Genomic DNA, 16,135 nt, shown 5'->3' on the forward strand with positions numbered 1-16,135 from the left:
GGTTGTAACAGCTTGAAAGTTTGCTAAGTTCAAATTTGTTCAAGTTGGTTAGAATAGGGCAGGCATATAGAAGACTTGAAAGCAGGTGAGTGTGGGCAACGGCTAACGGAGTTAGGAAAGGTTTATTTCTATACAGTGAGCCTAATTTTGTTAACATGCATTTCAAATTTGAGGTTGTTATCTACAAGTACCCCTAAGAGTTTGGTAAGAGAATCAAGGGAAATGATGGTACGATTGTTAGATCTTACAATAAAGGGGAGTTGGGGTGCATCTATGAGTGGGGGACAAGAGTAGCAGTTTAGTTTTGTTAGGGTTCAAAATCAGGAGATGGTTAGAGAGCAAATTTACTTCTGAATTGAATGTTTTCAGGGATAAGGTCAGCAGGTCTGTCAGGGAGGAGGCTGGGCAGATCAAAGTAGAGTCATCAGAGTACTGGAGACAGGTTGCGTCTGGGATGACAGTATAGAGGTCATTAATAAAGATTGAAAATAGAAGGGGATCTAAAATAAAGCCCTGGGTAACTCCAGGGGTGATAGATAGCAGGGTGGATAGTTTGTTCTGCCACAGGACAGCCTGTTGTCTACCACCCAGATAGGAACAGAACCACTGAATAACATTGTCATCCAAGGATATTGTTTTCAGAGTATGTATGAGTAGTTGTTGGCTAACCATATCAAAGGCCTTGGACAGGTCAAGAAAGACGGCTGAGGATAGTTTATTGCTATTTCTGTTAAGGGTTATGGTGTTAGAGAAAGAAAGGAGAGCAGAGGTGGTACTGTGATATGGCCTGAAGCCATGCTGAGAGTTAGCCTATAAATTGTCCTGAATTAAGTTGTTTATGGATGCACTTCTCCATTATTTTGGCCAGTGAGGAGAGAATAGCAATGGGTCTATAGTTGGACAATTCTGTAGAGCTGCCACCTTTATGGAGCAGTATAACATGAGATGTTTTCCAGATGGAGGGGATGGAATTTTCTGTTAGGGTTCTATCAATCAAAATAGAGACCAGGAATGCTATGGCATCTTAGTATTTTGCAGGTATTCTGCAGGGAGGAGGTCTGCAGCTAGGGTGGTAGGTTTTAATTTGTTAATACGGGATCTGATAAGTGAGGTAGAGACTGGTTGAAATTCAAAGGACAGTTGAGTAGAAGGTATAGCTGTGAGGGAAATAAAGCAAATGGAAGTTAATTGACTGGCAAGGATCTGAATACTCTCAGTAAAAAACTATTAAAGGTATTAACAATGTCTTCCGGGGGGGGTTAGGGTAGAAGTAGACAGAGTTGGAGTAGTAGTTTGACCTGGATGAAGAAGTCTGTTTAGACCTGCCCAGAACTTTTGGGTCTATATTACGTGATCGAAGCTTTAGTCAAGTAACTAAAACTCGATCACTAAATGTCGAAAACGCAAAACCGCGAATGGCAGTTTCAACGGAGGGAAACAATTTGGCCATTACATGGATTTTGCCCTTTCTACAATGTGGAGCGATCTTGGAGTTGCTATATTTAGTTGGGGGGGGGCACAGCCCCCCACATTGGGGGTGTGGGGAGCGAAGCCCCCCCAACTTAATTTGCGTTTAATGTTTTTGTTTTTTTATATTGGGACTACGGCATTGTTTCCCTGCATGGAAACTTCCTTTCACGGTTTTGCATTTTTGATATCTAGTGATCGAGCTTTAGTTACTCAAATAACTAAAGCTTCGGTCACGTAATATAGATGCAAACTTTTGAGGTTTGTTTTGGTGTTTTTGTTGAAGATTATAGTATTAGTTATTTTTTTGTCTAGCAGAAGGGTTTTGTTGAGTCATTCCTAAGCTGACAATATTTCAACTGGTCTAGGGGAGCTTTAGTTTTTCTACAGATGGTCCAGGCTTTATTTCTAAGTTTGATTTTTGTTCTGGTATCTTTTGTAAGCCATGGTTCAATTTTTATTTTAGTTCTAATAGCATGTGCAGGGCCATGAGTCAAGGATGGTAAGGGATTTGGTATTAAAGTATGCAATAGTTGCATAATTTAAGTTCATTCTGGAAGTTGGTGGGGTTGAAGTTCTTATTGTTTCTAATTGTTTTGTAAGTGGGTTGGTGGGGGTTATCAGGTTTGTGCTACATAATGAAGATTGGAGAGTGATCACTTAGGTCATTAGAGTGTCCCAGACTTGTACATATGGGAATGACTATTGATAAGAATCCAGTCTAGGATACTTCCTTTGTTAGAGGGTTTACTAATTCTAGTGAGAGAGGTTATTATTTGTGTGAACTCATGTAGATTTATGTGGGTAGTTGGGGATGCTGAGGAGCAGGTGTTCCAATCTATATTGAAGTCTCCAAGAATGAAGGATTCTTGTGGGTAAGTATTGGATAACCAGTGGAGTATATCTTCTAGGGTGTTTGTATTATTGCCTGGGGGAATGTAGATACAAACAATGTTTATGCTTTTGTTGTTATTAATTTGTAATTTGGTATTAAGAATTTCTGCATTATTGAATAGAGGTGGTTGTAGGGATTCTCTGGTAATATTTACCGTATTTTTATAAAATATAGATACATTCTTTGTTAATATGTGTTCAGTAAGGCACAACAGAAATGTACTGAAACCAGTGCTATGTATATCAAAGCCCTATTTAACCAATACTCTAAAGCCATCAAACAGACACAATGAGGAATATTTGTGTAAAGTGCTTTGACATTCAAAGTACACAAGAACCAGCCTTGCTCTACCTGCATCTTATCCACAGTATTTAAAAACTCATTAGTATCCTGAATTCTGGAATGTACCAAACTTAATAATGGCAATAGATATGTTAAAAATGATGATAGTGGTTCTGTTAAAGACTCCTTACCCAAAATAATGGGTCTACCAGGTGGACAGTTATGATCCTCACAAATTTTAATAAAAATATTGTTTCGCCGGATCCTGTACAGTTAACTGATGAAAAATGTCCTTTGTTATTATCCCCTCTTTCCAAGCTAATTTTAAAAATGCATCAATTTCCACCTTAAACCTGGGGGTCAGGTCCAAATACATTCTCCGATAGAACTGATGATCCAGCAACTGTTTTTTTTTTTTTTTTGCTTCAGAAAAATACATTCCTCAATCCCACAAAACAACTGTGCCCCTTTTATCCGCTTTATCAATGACATGTCTATTTTTTGCCAAATCCTTCATGGCTTGCTGTTCTATCCTATTTACATTTTTTCTCTTAATGTTTACATGAGAGTTATAAGTGAAATGTAATTCTTTCAATAATTGTTGTTGGAAAATATCCACAAATTCATTAATAGGAGGCATAAATGTGGAGGATTTAAACCTAAAAGTGGGTGTATTTTCTACCAGCAACTCTTGTTTATCATAATAATATAATTTCACATTTAATAATCTGAGCCAAAACATCTGGTACTAGATGACTAGGAATAAAACCCAGACCTTTGTTAAAAAATCCAAATTTAACAGAAGATAAAGGCAAACATGAAGTAGCATAACTATTGATCGATCTACAGGGGTGGACATTGTATTACACTTATTTGCTATTTGGACCCCATTAATTGCAGTAATGTCTCTAGAGTTGGTGTCCCTATGTTGATGTTTCCTTACAGCCCTTCTGATTGATCTAGAGGGGTGGCCATTGTATTGCACTTATTTGCTATTTGGACACCATTAATTGCAGCAATGTCTCTAGAGTTGGTGTCCCTACGTCTATGTTTCCTTACAGCCCTTCTGATTGATCTAGAGGGGTGGCCATTGTATTGCACTCATTTGCTATTTGGACCCCATTAATTGTAGAAATATCTCTAGAGTTGGTGTCCCTATGTTGATGTTTCCTTACAGCTCTTCTGATTTATCTAGAGGGGTGGCCATTGTATTGCACGTATTTGCTATTTGGACCCCATTAATTGCAGTAATGTCTTTAGAGTTGGTGTCCCTATGTTGATGTTTCTTTCCAGCCCTTCTGATTGATCTAGAGGGGTGGCCATTGTATTGCACTTATTTGCTATTTGGACCCCCATTCATTTCAGTAATGTCTCTAGAGTTGGTGTCCCTATGTCTATGTTTCCTTACAGCCCTTCTGATTGATCTAGAGGGGTGGCCATTGTATTGCACTTATTTGCTATTTGGACCCCATTAATTGTAGTAATGTCTCTAGAGTTGGTGTCCCTACGTCGATGTTTCCTTACAGCCCTTCTGATTGATCTAGAGGGGTGGCCATTGTATTGCACTTATTTGCTATTTGGACCCCATTAATTGTAGAAATATCTTTAGAGTTGGTGTCCCTACGTCTATGTTTCCTTACAGCCCTTCTGATTGACCTAGTGGGGTGGCCATTGTATTGCACTTATTTGCTATTTGGACCCCATTAATTGCAGTAATGTCTCTAGAGTTGGTGTCCCTATGTCGATGTTTCCTTCCAGCCCTTCTGATTGACCTAGTGGGGTGGCCATTGTATTGCATTTATTTGCTATTTGGACCCCATTAATTTCAGTAATTTCTCTAGAGTTGATCTCCCTATGTCAATGTTTCCTTACAGCCCTTTTGATTGATCTAGAGGGATGGCCATTGTATTGCACTTATTTGCTATTTGGACCCCATTAATTGTAGTAATGTCTCTAGAGTTTGAGACCCTATGTCGATGTTTCCTTACAGCCCTCCTGATTGATCTAGAGGGGTGGCCATTGTATTTCACTTATTTGCTATTTGGACCCCATTAATTGTAGTAATGTCTCTAGAGTTGGTGTCCCTATGTCGATGTTTCCTTCCAGCTCTTCTGATTGATCTAGAGGGATGGCCATTGTATTGCACTTATTTGCTATTTGGACCCCATTAATTGCAGTAATGTCTCTAGAGTTGGTGTCCCTATGTCGATGTTTCCTTCCAGCCCTCCTGATTGATCTAGAGGGGTGGCTATTGTATTGCACTTATTTGCTATTTGGACCCCATTAATTGCAGTAATGTCTCTAGAGTTGGTGTCCCTATGTCGATGTTTCCTTACAGCCCTGATGATTGATTTAGAGGGTTGGCCGTTGATTTCTTTTTGGCAGTAAGGGAAGAAGACAAAGTCTCCATTTCTGTTTCAGTGGCTGAGGAAAATTCTTCCGTTGAAGAGTCATGGGTTCTCCCACCCTGTTTCAATATGAATTTCCTTCTTTTACATTTTTGTGAAGAAGGTGATGCTTTAGAATCTGAAAATTTCACCACCTTCTTTTTACCAGATGGTTTACCATTTTGATAGCCTTTAATTCCCTGTTAAACGTACTAATCATCCGTGTTTTCAGTTCCCTTTTCACTATAGCAAGATGTTTAGTTAGAAAGTTTAACTGTTTAGCACATTCATCCTGCCGATCAAGTTTTTTAGCCACACTGCATAACTGCATAAGTTTACCTAGTAAATTAACAATTTTCCCCTCGCAGAATGATAATGACGTTAACAAAAATATAGAAGCAGACTGTTGTGTCTCATTGCAATCATAAGTAAACTGGTCATCCATCCCTTTTATAAATGGTTGCAAGTGAAGACGACGATCCCTTGGAATAAGGCCCTTCATATAATAGGCCGTAAACAATCTGTAGTGCCATACATTAGTTCTTAAATCTTTTATATTGTCAGAAAATTTTTAAACAATTATGCACAAGATAAGGAATCCAGTACAGTACCTGGCATATCTAATTCAACATCTGAATATCTCAGAAAAATCTCTGTTTTGTTTTTATCCACCATTAGGCTTTCTAGGAGTTGAGCCAATTTCTGTAAAATAATCCAAAACTAAGGACTCATCAAAAATAGGAACTTTTTTGGAATCTTGTACGACCTCCATAAACCTAATATATTCATAAAATACTATCTCCTTTCAGTGTGTTTCATCACTCCAACACAATCTCACCTCTCAGAATACTTTTGCCAACCAGGGTTCGGAGATGAAGGAAATTCACATCATCAGGATGGTGCAGTGGCACAGCGGTAATTTTGTCGCCTCACAGCAAGAGGTTCTCCAGTTCGATTCTTGTCTGGGGTGCCTCTGTGAGGAGTCTACATGTCCTTCCTGCATTCATGTGGGTTTTCTTTGGGTGTTCTGGTTTCCTCCCAAGTTAGAAAGACATGTGTCCGGAGCATTTCTCCCTGGGCCTCTGCTGAAAATTGGCTTTGTTCCAAGTTGAACTTTCCCACTAAACAAATGTTAAATAAATTAAATAAAATCAAAAGGCCCAACCCCAAAATAGTTAAACATACAACAAACAGAACTAACAATTGTACCATAATGTAGACAACTAGTTAAGAAAATACTAGTTTAAATCCATAGATTCACTATTATAACACCATGTCAGGAATAGGTCTTACTCCATTCAATAATCGGTTCCAAACAGTAGCGCTGTTCATAAATCACTACTGAAAAACCACTGAAGAGCCAAGCAGGATGTGGAAGCCGTAATCACCATGTCAGACATACCCTCTTTATCCCCAGATGATACCTGTTCATCAACGCCATTCCTGTCAGAGGCTACCGATCCTCTAACATCAGGTTCAGAGAGGTCCGTAGTGGTGGTGCCAGCCTGATATGTGAGTACTCTGAGAAAACAGAAAAGTAGAAGAAAAACAAAGACAATTACAATATAATGCATATACCTGAATAAATCAATCACACATGCAAATTAAATAATCTTAGTGAGTAATTCATATCACTAAAGACAAGGAACGTATGCCCATACATGTGCATGTGGTCATTGTAACTTAATGCCAGATGCTCCTAGACACACACAATTCAGTTGATATCAGTATTATAAGCATACAACTAAAGATAACTTAACTGAAATTATAAACCTAATTATTTAGATATTTGAATGGCTTATACTTGGAGCATCACGAATGGGATTCCTTTGGCTGTCCTCTGCCTCTGCCCTGACATTCATTACTGCACTACTGATCTCTTCTTTGCAGCCTCAATCCCTTACAATTGACATGAATTCCTCCATCTCTGTGGTGGTGTGCTAGAAGGCTCACGTCAGTAGCTCTTTGCTCTATACCACAGCCTTTGTTTAGCCAGTAGCCTTTTCAGTCATATCAGTAGCCATATTTCTTACACTGTAGTAGTCATGCCCCTAGCCACTCACACCATTCACATCACTGAGCACCTGCCACTAGAGATAACCAGGGAAGGGCATGTCAGTTGAATTAGGATCTAGAAGCTGTGTCCCATGGAATTTGGTGACTTGGACTATGACCTAATTTTTAGCATCTGAGAGTAGAAGTGCATCTGAGCCTGACCATTATTTTATTTAGGGGCCACATCACTGTTGTGATAGAAAAAATGTATATTAAAGGGTTACAGGATGATCTACTTCTGAGAAGAAACTTTTCTTTATGCAGGCATCATGATAAATCACACTGATCAGTTTTGAAAATACCAATGGAAGCCCTGTAATATCCTTTTATGCACTTCCCACAAAAGGATAAAATCAACCAATGATTACAGAATTGAACAAACTGGCTTCATGTACATAGAATTTTTTCCTATATAGCTACAATGCAGGTACAATAGCATAAGCAGAGAACAGTTGCTAAATGTAACAATAACCCACAAATACTGTTACAATTCAGACATGTCTGAATAGCCTAAGGATGTTGCCCAAACCCCATGCATTGCAAGCAAGGGATAGCTGCAAAAAAAAAAAAGTTTTGTTTGTTCATTTCAAAAACACAGCTTTGCAAATGAGGACAACAGTCATTTCAAATAAAAGGGTTCAAAATATAACTTGGAAGCATTGCTTGATTGCTTGTAAAAAAAATACATAACTTGAAATATTTCAGGCAGCTTTTCTAACAATTGGATTGTCAGCAACAAGTTTGTTTGGCACTTGAGAAACCAAGCTGCCTTCCCTAGCACAATGAAAGTTCCATCACCCTAGATTATATTTATATTGTATAGATTAACCCCACCCTGTCCTGTATATGCTGAACATATTAGTTGGGTCTCAGCTAATTGTCATCTTTGAATTACTCCATTTTCCTGTGCTGGGCAGGTAAACAAGGACTAAGTACCTACATAATGATGTGCACATGTGAGTAGTGCAAGAGTAGTATTAAGACCTTTGTTTAGGTAAAGCCTTGCAAGTATGACTCAATAACAGTTCCACTCACTGCATTACTTGTTTAGCAATCCTGCTAATGAGAAGTACTCTTACAAATGGGGTGTCTGAAATGCCGTTAATGAGAATGTTTAAGTTGCATTTACTGAGTTAGGAGAGATGCATATTATTTTCTAATAATGGGTACTTGTGATGACAAAGTGGCTGTAATTCATAGCATATATACAACTTATTCAAAAAATACTCATGCTAAAATGTAATCCTTTCATGGTACAAAGGTAATACAAGGAAGTAATGCACGTAAATTGAAATCAGAAACTTTTCTCTTGCAGACAGTTATTTATAACCTCCCATGCTTTACCATTCTCACTTCTGCATGGATTACAGTTACACAATTGCACTGTTACAAGACAAATGACAACTGTGTGCTAACATAAGTATAGTGCAGAGTAAATGGAAATGTTAGAAGTACAATGTTAGGCCTATGCTTGACTATCTCTAATTTTGTTTGTTACTGTTTAGGTGGCAAAGTTTGCTCATCATATCAGTGTTTCATAATAATGCCATCGCTGCAGTATTCAAATTTGTGAAGGTGCCATCTCTATACAAGTAAGCATCCTTACTGTAAATATTTTACTAGTATAAGCCCAAAACATTGCAAAACTCAAACTGATTCATGAATTCATTTTTTTGCTTCATCTTTTGAGCAATGGCTGGCACAGTGCATCCTTCACTGAAGGGAAGTTCAAATTTAATGGCAAAAACTCAAAATATAATTTTGTATGGACAAATACTTAGCCATTAGTCATGTAAATGAGACTGATGATGGTGTGCCTCAGCAGTTTGGAAGTTATTGAATGCAGAAAATACATTTGTTATGTAACTTCTTCAATGGCTTAACTTGTTATTGAAGTATCTTCTGATTAACAGCACAAGCAGTACAGCATTACAATCCATATTAGGAGCAGTTTGCTATTAAGTGGCATAATACATGTCTGATCTTTATTTTTTTATTTATTTTAAACTTAACTACACATACAATTTATATTGTTAATGTTGCAATACAGTTGTGTACTATGACTGGTAAACATGACAATGTGACTGTTGTCACCTGCATTGCTCATATCAATGATTACAACAAAAACACTCATCTGTATGCATGCTGTGAAATAAACAGTCCATGTGCAATAGTACGGGGTATTACAATTACATTTATATTAATGAAAAAAGGGAACTGCTAAGACCAGAGGAACACAGCTTTCAAAATGTGTTAGAAATTACTTCTGCGTACATATTTTTAATGATGCCAAGTGCACACTGTACCACTAAGTGCTCAGGAGAATATCATGTCCTGAAAAATCCATGTGGCCCTTTCCTAAGTATCTGTTACTCCATAAATATTAATAATGTTGCCAATGAAACCAACAGCTCATCACACACAAGGTCATTGCATTGTGACTTTATTACTAATGTGATAGTTGGCATGGAGCACCATCATTATTCAGGAATGACTGGAGAGAAGTAGCAATTCATGTTCTACAGGAACTACTCAGACAATAATCATACATGGGCTAAGATTTTATCTTCATTTGTACTAATAAGCTTGGCTTCAGCACGCCATTTAACATTGAAGATATTACAAAAATAAACTGTATGGGAAAATTTGCACAGTTAAAACTTAGCCTAAATCATTACTCCAATAAAGGAACGCCATATATCACAATACGTACAGGATTGTCAGAAGTAGGTACATATATCCACTCATGAATAACATTGCAGACCTCAACTAAAAGCGTTGGAATTTTAGTTCCCCTGCGGTGTTAGTTAATACACAGTGTGTAGAAGTTCATGGTTTTTATTGTCATGGGTTCAATTCCAAGATTGCATCACTCACATTTATTAACTTTTAATATCTCACCAAGGCACTGTGTAGTAGTTGAACAAAAGTTACATAATGACAACACTGAACAACAACATTATGTAGAGATGTTTTTTCAAGAGATACCATGCAATATTTTATATCCACCTGAGCTAGCAACAACTCAAACAGATGTGGTCTTGGTTTAAAGTCTCATCTGTAGGATGACATTTTAATGTCATATTTGTTTGCGATAATTTTCACATTATGAATAAAATCAGCCATCTCTGAGAGCATGCCTGGAGTTGGGAATATGCCATTGAAAATGTAACTGAGATTTCAGCATTAATTAGCCTTTGCCAGAGTTGGTTTGAAGCATCTTCTATATATATATTTTAATCGGCACATATGGCCAAGTCTCACTGCAGCTCTTTTCACCTAAACATTGACGAATTAATGCATACATACAATTCTAGCCATTACTGTGCCTTGTGTCATGCAAATGTGGTTGTTTAGCTTGTCCGTTGTTGTGCGCAGGCTGGTGCATGTGAGATCTGATTTAGGCTTCAACTCTCTGCCATTTTTCCAGGAACCTTGGAGAAGACAGGGTATGCAACCATGAGGGTGGTGCTCCATTTAAAGCACAGCGGTAGTACGAGGAAGAGTCCGAGATTTTTGTTGAACTCCTTATTATATGATACAATCAAAAGCATTTGCAGGAAGCTATACTCAGTCACATTACAAGTCTAAGGCATGGAATAGCTTAGCCAGGGCTGTCACCTGTGCAAATGGCATCTCACACATGGGCGAACAATGCCTTCACCATGACTTAGAGTGAAAGCATGACCTCCTTCACCAATGTTAAGAATATTTTCAGACACATGAGGCACCACAGTTGTGTAGTATAGTGGCCCATATTCATGCAGTATAATACCATGAGTAGGCAATGCAAACAAAGTGGTCATCAGTTTCTGTTATGTAGCTTCTGCTCAGATTGAATGAAATGGGGAGGAGTGTCAGGGCAAACTACAACACCTCAGGAAGGCATTGGTTAAGTATGAGTTCAGGTAATGAATATTTGCCATTTCAGGATAGCAGTGTTTGTCAAAATAGGTAATCAATTCTCTAGACATCAGTCCATAAATGTGTGAATACTCAACCTATGCTACCTGGAGGAATAGCTCTTAACATTGCATTAATCAATGGGTTAGTGGGTGTAGATGTTGTGGGTTTAAATCCAAGCAGCAGCAATTACTCCAGATTAAATATTTATTATTATGCAATTAATAGTTCACATATAATGTAATGACTTGTACATCAACCAGCTTTCCATTAGTCACACTATTTGCATAATTTATATACTGTTGAGAAAATTAAGCTTTCCTATGGATGTGCCAAATCTAAATATATATGTGGGAATACACATGGACTTGGATATATTTCAATTACATGAAATTCATGATATTTTTCTGTTTTTTTCTCCCCCACCCTCTATATTTTTTGTGTGTTTATGACATTTGGACATCCATTTCTGCTGCAATATGAGGAGCTACACTGGTCACAAGGTTTGGACGCCCCCCCCCCCACAGATGGCTGCAGTGGTACCACCTATGAAAGCACAGGCACCCATTACTTCTGAGCAACAACCTGTAAGCATTGCCTCCACAACCTTTGTGCTACATGGACCACCATCATCAGGTAGCTCTATTCCAGGGGATGGTGCTGTGGGACTGGCACCCACATCAGCCAGATGTAAAGAATCCTGCCGTAAATAGCCAAATCACTACTCCATCTGCCACTGCTCCAGGTGTCTGGGACATGACACAATGATAATGGTTCAGATGGTGAGGACACGTTTCTCACTGTATTCATGCTGAATAAGTACACAATTCCAAAGTCCCACACCTATCCCCAATTATGGTGTCCCCCAACCTCTTTTTTCATTACCATCCCTGTCTGTCTTGTATGCCATGTATGTCTGCACCTGTTACCTAACTTGCCCTACATACCTACCCCTATTATTCCTAAATACCTTCCACAACACTCCTCTCTCTTAAAAAAGGGCATTTGTCCCACAAAAAAAATCCCCATACATAGCTCTCCACTTCACATATTTGTATGACACACTTGATTCAGTTTATTTGGTCACACAACATTATTGAGTTGTTATCACACATACTTTATGATGTTTTTATCCAATTTAGTCAAATTATTTGTAGAAATAAAATGTTAAGTTGTGAAGAAGTGGATAACTATGGTGGGCTCTTACCACTGCCCATCAAATTACTTAGCTTCCCCAGTGTTGGATCATCTGCTTGCTTCTCATTTTTCACCACTGTCATATTAACCACATTTCACACCTTTAATCTGGTCAGAAAACACACATACACACCACACTCCACACACATGGTGAGAAATGACCCATTAGCCAAATTCCCTGTTTCTGTCCTTGGCATTTGCATACCTCTTGGCATTGGGCAGCTCCAGTACTATTGCTTCAGTAATAGTAACTGCTGCTTCATGTCCAGTAACAAAAACAAAAAAAAAAACTAATGAGTTTTTGCTTTTTGGTGGCATTTACATTATGTCCCTTATATTGCTATGCTTAGCCCATTTGCATGACAGAAAACAATACTGATAGCACTATGGTGACCCAGTCTTTATTATATGTATAACAGGCTATAATATTTAATGTGCACAACATGGGATGTTTCTGTTATCATTAATGTTGCAAAGTCTGATGCACACATAGTCCTTGGATTCATTCATTTACCATTGCTCATTCAACGGTGTGATTTCTGCTACCTAGACTATGATTTCCTTTGTAGTTTTCCCAGATACTGCTAATAACTAGAGAATGTTGAGTAATATTGACAAATGCTCGAATACAGCATTGCTTAAACATTTCTTTCTCACTGCATTTTACCTTTTTAAGTAGTGGATAGATATGGTAGTAACCCACCAATATGCTCTTCATTTCTTTTGATTTTCAACACTGTACTGTAACCACCATTTGCAGCTTGTAATTACATTGCAAACTATACACACACATCACAGACATGTGTCAGTAATGCACACATAAACACAAACCTTGCCTTTAATGAACTCAAGATGATCCATCAAGAGTAAATGGGTGACACTCCACTGACTATGTGATGTATGGGGTTGGGGGTTGGCATAATGGTTAAGGTTTTTACCTTACAAACACAAGGTACAGGGGTTTGATTCTCAACTTTGTGAATCATGGCTAGGCTTATAAAGGCCCCTTTGGTCATTGCCCTAGTAATTACCTATGGACCTACATTATGTTGTGAATTGTGATCAAAATATTAATACTTTCTCTCTGTCTGTGGGTCCACATTGCCAATTCCCCCAGCATGTCATGAAAACTATGCTGCCTGATATTTGTAATAAGATGACATAAACAGTTAAAATAGTTCTATACAATGTAGACTTAGACAAGCAGGTGTCCAAATCCAGCAATTATAATTACTAATTGCTAATTGCTGGCACACTCATACAAACAAGAATCACTGGCTTACCCAACAGTTCTAGTGTGTACACTTCCATTTAGATATAACATTTCAACAGGGAAAGGAATCTTCCAAGTCTTGTTCTCCTTTTTAGGTAAACCATATGCCTTCCAACACAGTGATGAAATTGTGCCTTCAAGTGTGACTTGTCTGACACTTGTAGAAAGATGTTTCCTGTGAAATGAATGGCTAATACAGAGCTCCGTGCATTTAGATTGACAGGTGTTCAAATCTAGCTATGATTCTCTCAGAATAAAGTGATAGATAGAACTGGCTTATTCAATATATATATATATATATATATATATATATATATATATATATATATATACATATATATATATATTTTTTTTTTTTAAGTTAGTGAAAACATTTACAAAGGAAGAGGGTTCTCCCAACTCTTTCCCTCTCTTTTAAGCCAAACATATGCCTTGCAACACAATGATAAAGATATCCCTTCAAATGTATGCTGTCTGATATTTGTAGCAAGACTTCTTCTGGCTGTGAGCTAATACACATCTCTATAAAGTGTGGACTTTGATAAGCAAGTGTTTAAATCCAGCACTGTGTAACAGATAAAAGAAGTAAGAATGGCTCAATTACTAAAAGTGATATGGAAAATCCAAGTGAGGGGTTACACTTAAATGGCTACAGGTGCTTATTTCTTCAAACCCCCTTTTAGACGAGCCACATGGATTCAAACACAGCACTGAAATCATCCCTTTAATTGTGTGCGTTCTGGTATCATTGCTTAACATTTTCTCTGTGGTATCAGTGGTTAATACACAGTGCATTCGAGTGTGGACCCAGATAGGCTAAGGTTCTACCCTGGGAATGGATCAGTGCTTCATGTATGTAAGACAATACAGATAGGAGTGGCTTATTCAACATACAATGATATCTATGACTTACACTTGTGCAGATTCTTTTTTTTTTCAAAACAGGTTTATTGTTTTAAGATATAAGAGAAATATCATAACAATTTTATACAAGTAATTAAAAATAGGTATTATTATAATATTCAACAAAACAACTAAAGTATTTACAAAGACATCCACTACAATCAGATCAATTAATTAAACTAAAATACAGTGCTATTGAAATTAGAATTTTTTTAACAAATTTTGTAAATTATCCCATACAATATAATATGATGTTTTTCTAGTTGTTCTCATTCTACTTGTGCTTATTTCCATATGGCACATTATATTCATAACATTTTAAAATTCATTGAACGAAGGAGGTGTATCTGAAATCCAATTTCTAGTTATTATTTTCCTGGCCACTGCTAGGATAGACCATAACAAGGGAAGCTTAATCTTTTTAACACATTGAGGTACAGGTGTGTTGAATAATATAAGAGACTTAGAAATAATGAAATTATCTGTAAAAAGAGCCTGCAAAAATTCATTAATTGACTTCCAGTATTCTTTCAACTTCATACAGACTTGTGCAGATTCTGACATGTCTAAAGGATTTTGAGCCCTAAAACCACATTTTATGGAGCAATAACAATTCAAATATACTGCTGATCTACTCCCTTTAAGTGTTTGCCTTATGATAGTTCTGCTATGATTTCTTCTGTGGCATCAGTGGTTAATGCACAGTTTTGCAGACTGTGAATGTAAGCAGTTACTCAAATCTGCCAAGGTAAGTGCATAAGACAACGCCAACAGACAAAACTGGCTTCTTCATGAAAATTGATGTTTACAATTTTACTTAGTGGAAAACGTGAGTAGAACCCAATCAGAAATATTCTTAATTAAAATAAAACTATCTAATAGACACTGAGATAAGCCCGGTTCAACTAATCCAAGCTGAAACATTTTAATTCATCATGACTCAATGAGCCTGATGTAGTTAAACTTCATATTCTCAAGCATAACTAACACTATTACTGTCTTTGATCCCCTCTGTTTTACTTTTCCATGTCTATAAATTATGTCTATTACCTTCCCTATCGAAAACCTGCACTTTCCCATTAACTTGTTCTAAATGTGTCTATAAATCATTACCTTTCACACTATTCTAATGCAATACATATGCTAATTAGTTCAAACTGCTGAGTAATAACAATGTCTAGTAATATTTTTTACAGTTGCTATACTGTAATTATTATTTAAAAATACATTTTTATCTTGTCTTTCCAGTGTATCATTTGAATGTTAGATATATTTTTGATATGCATGCAACTGCAAACTCAACTTCACACATATACTTTTGTACAGTATTGTATATTATTCCTTTCTATATTCTGACATATATTATATATATATTTTTTTTCCTTTTTCAGACATCATCTCTCCAGGCTTCCACTGAAAAGGGACAGCTTATCCAGTCAGAGTATGACAGACATAAATTGCAAACAAATAAATAAACAGTAACATCCCAGTGCAGGACAGTAACTGTGTCAATGCAGTCATATGATCAGGGCACAAAACCCACCACTTGGAACATCATGACATGTTATGCACAGGTTATCTGTACACTCTCTGGTACAAAGTAACAATAAAAGATCAAAATCCCTGTCTTTCTGATAATAGCCTTGTATACATTACACCAAGACATCTCAACAAAACACACGTGTGTGGCAATAATTTTCCTGAGTACACGTTGCCTTTGATTATTTAGATCTATTATTTTATTTTCGTGGATGTACATAAAGAAGGAAATTT

This window comes from Protopterus annectens, chromosome 15.part0 (genome assembly GCF_019279795.1).
Source record: "Protopterus annectens isolate FY-2018-M chromosome 15.part0, PAN1.0, whole genome shotgun sequence".
NCBI lineage: Eukaryota > Metazoa > Chordata > Ceratodontiformes > Protopteridae > Protopterus > Protopterus annectens.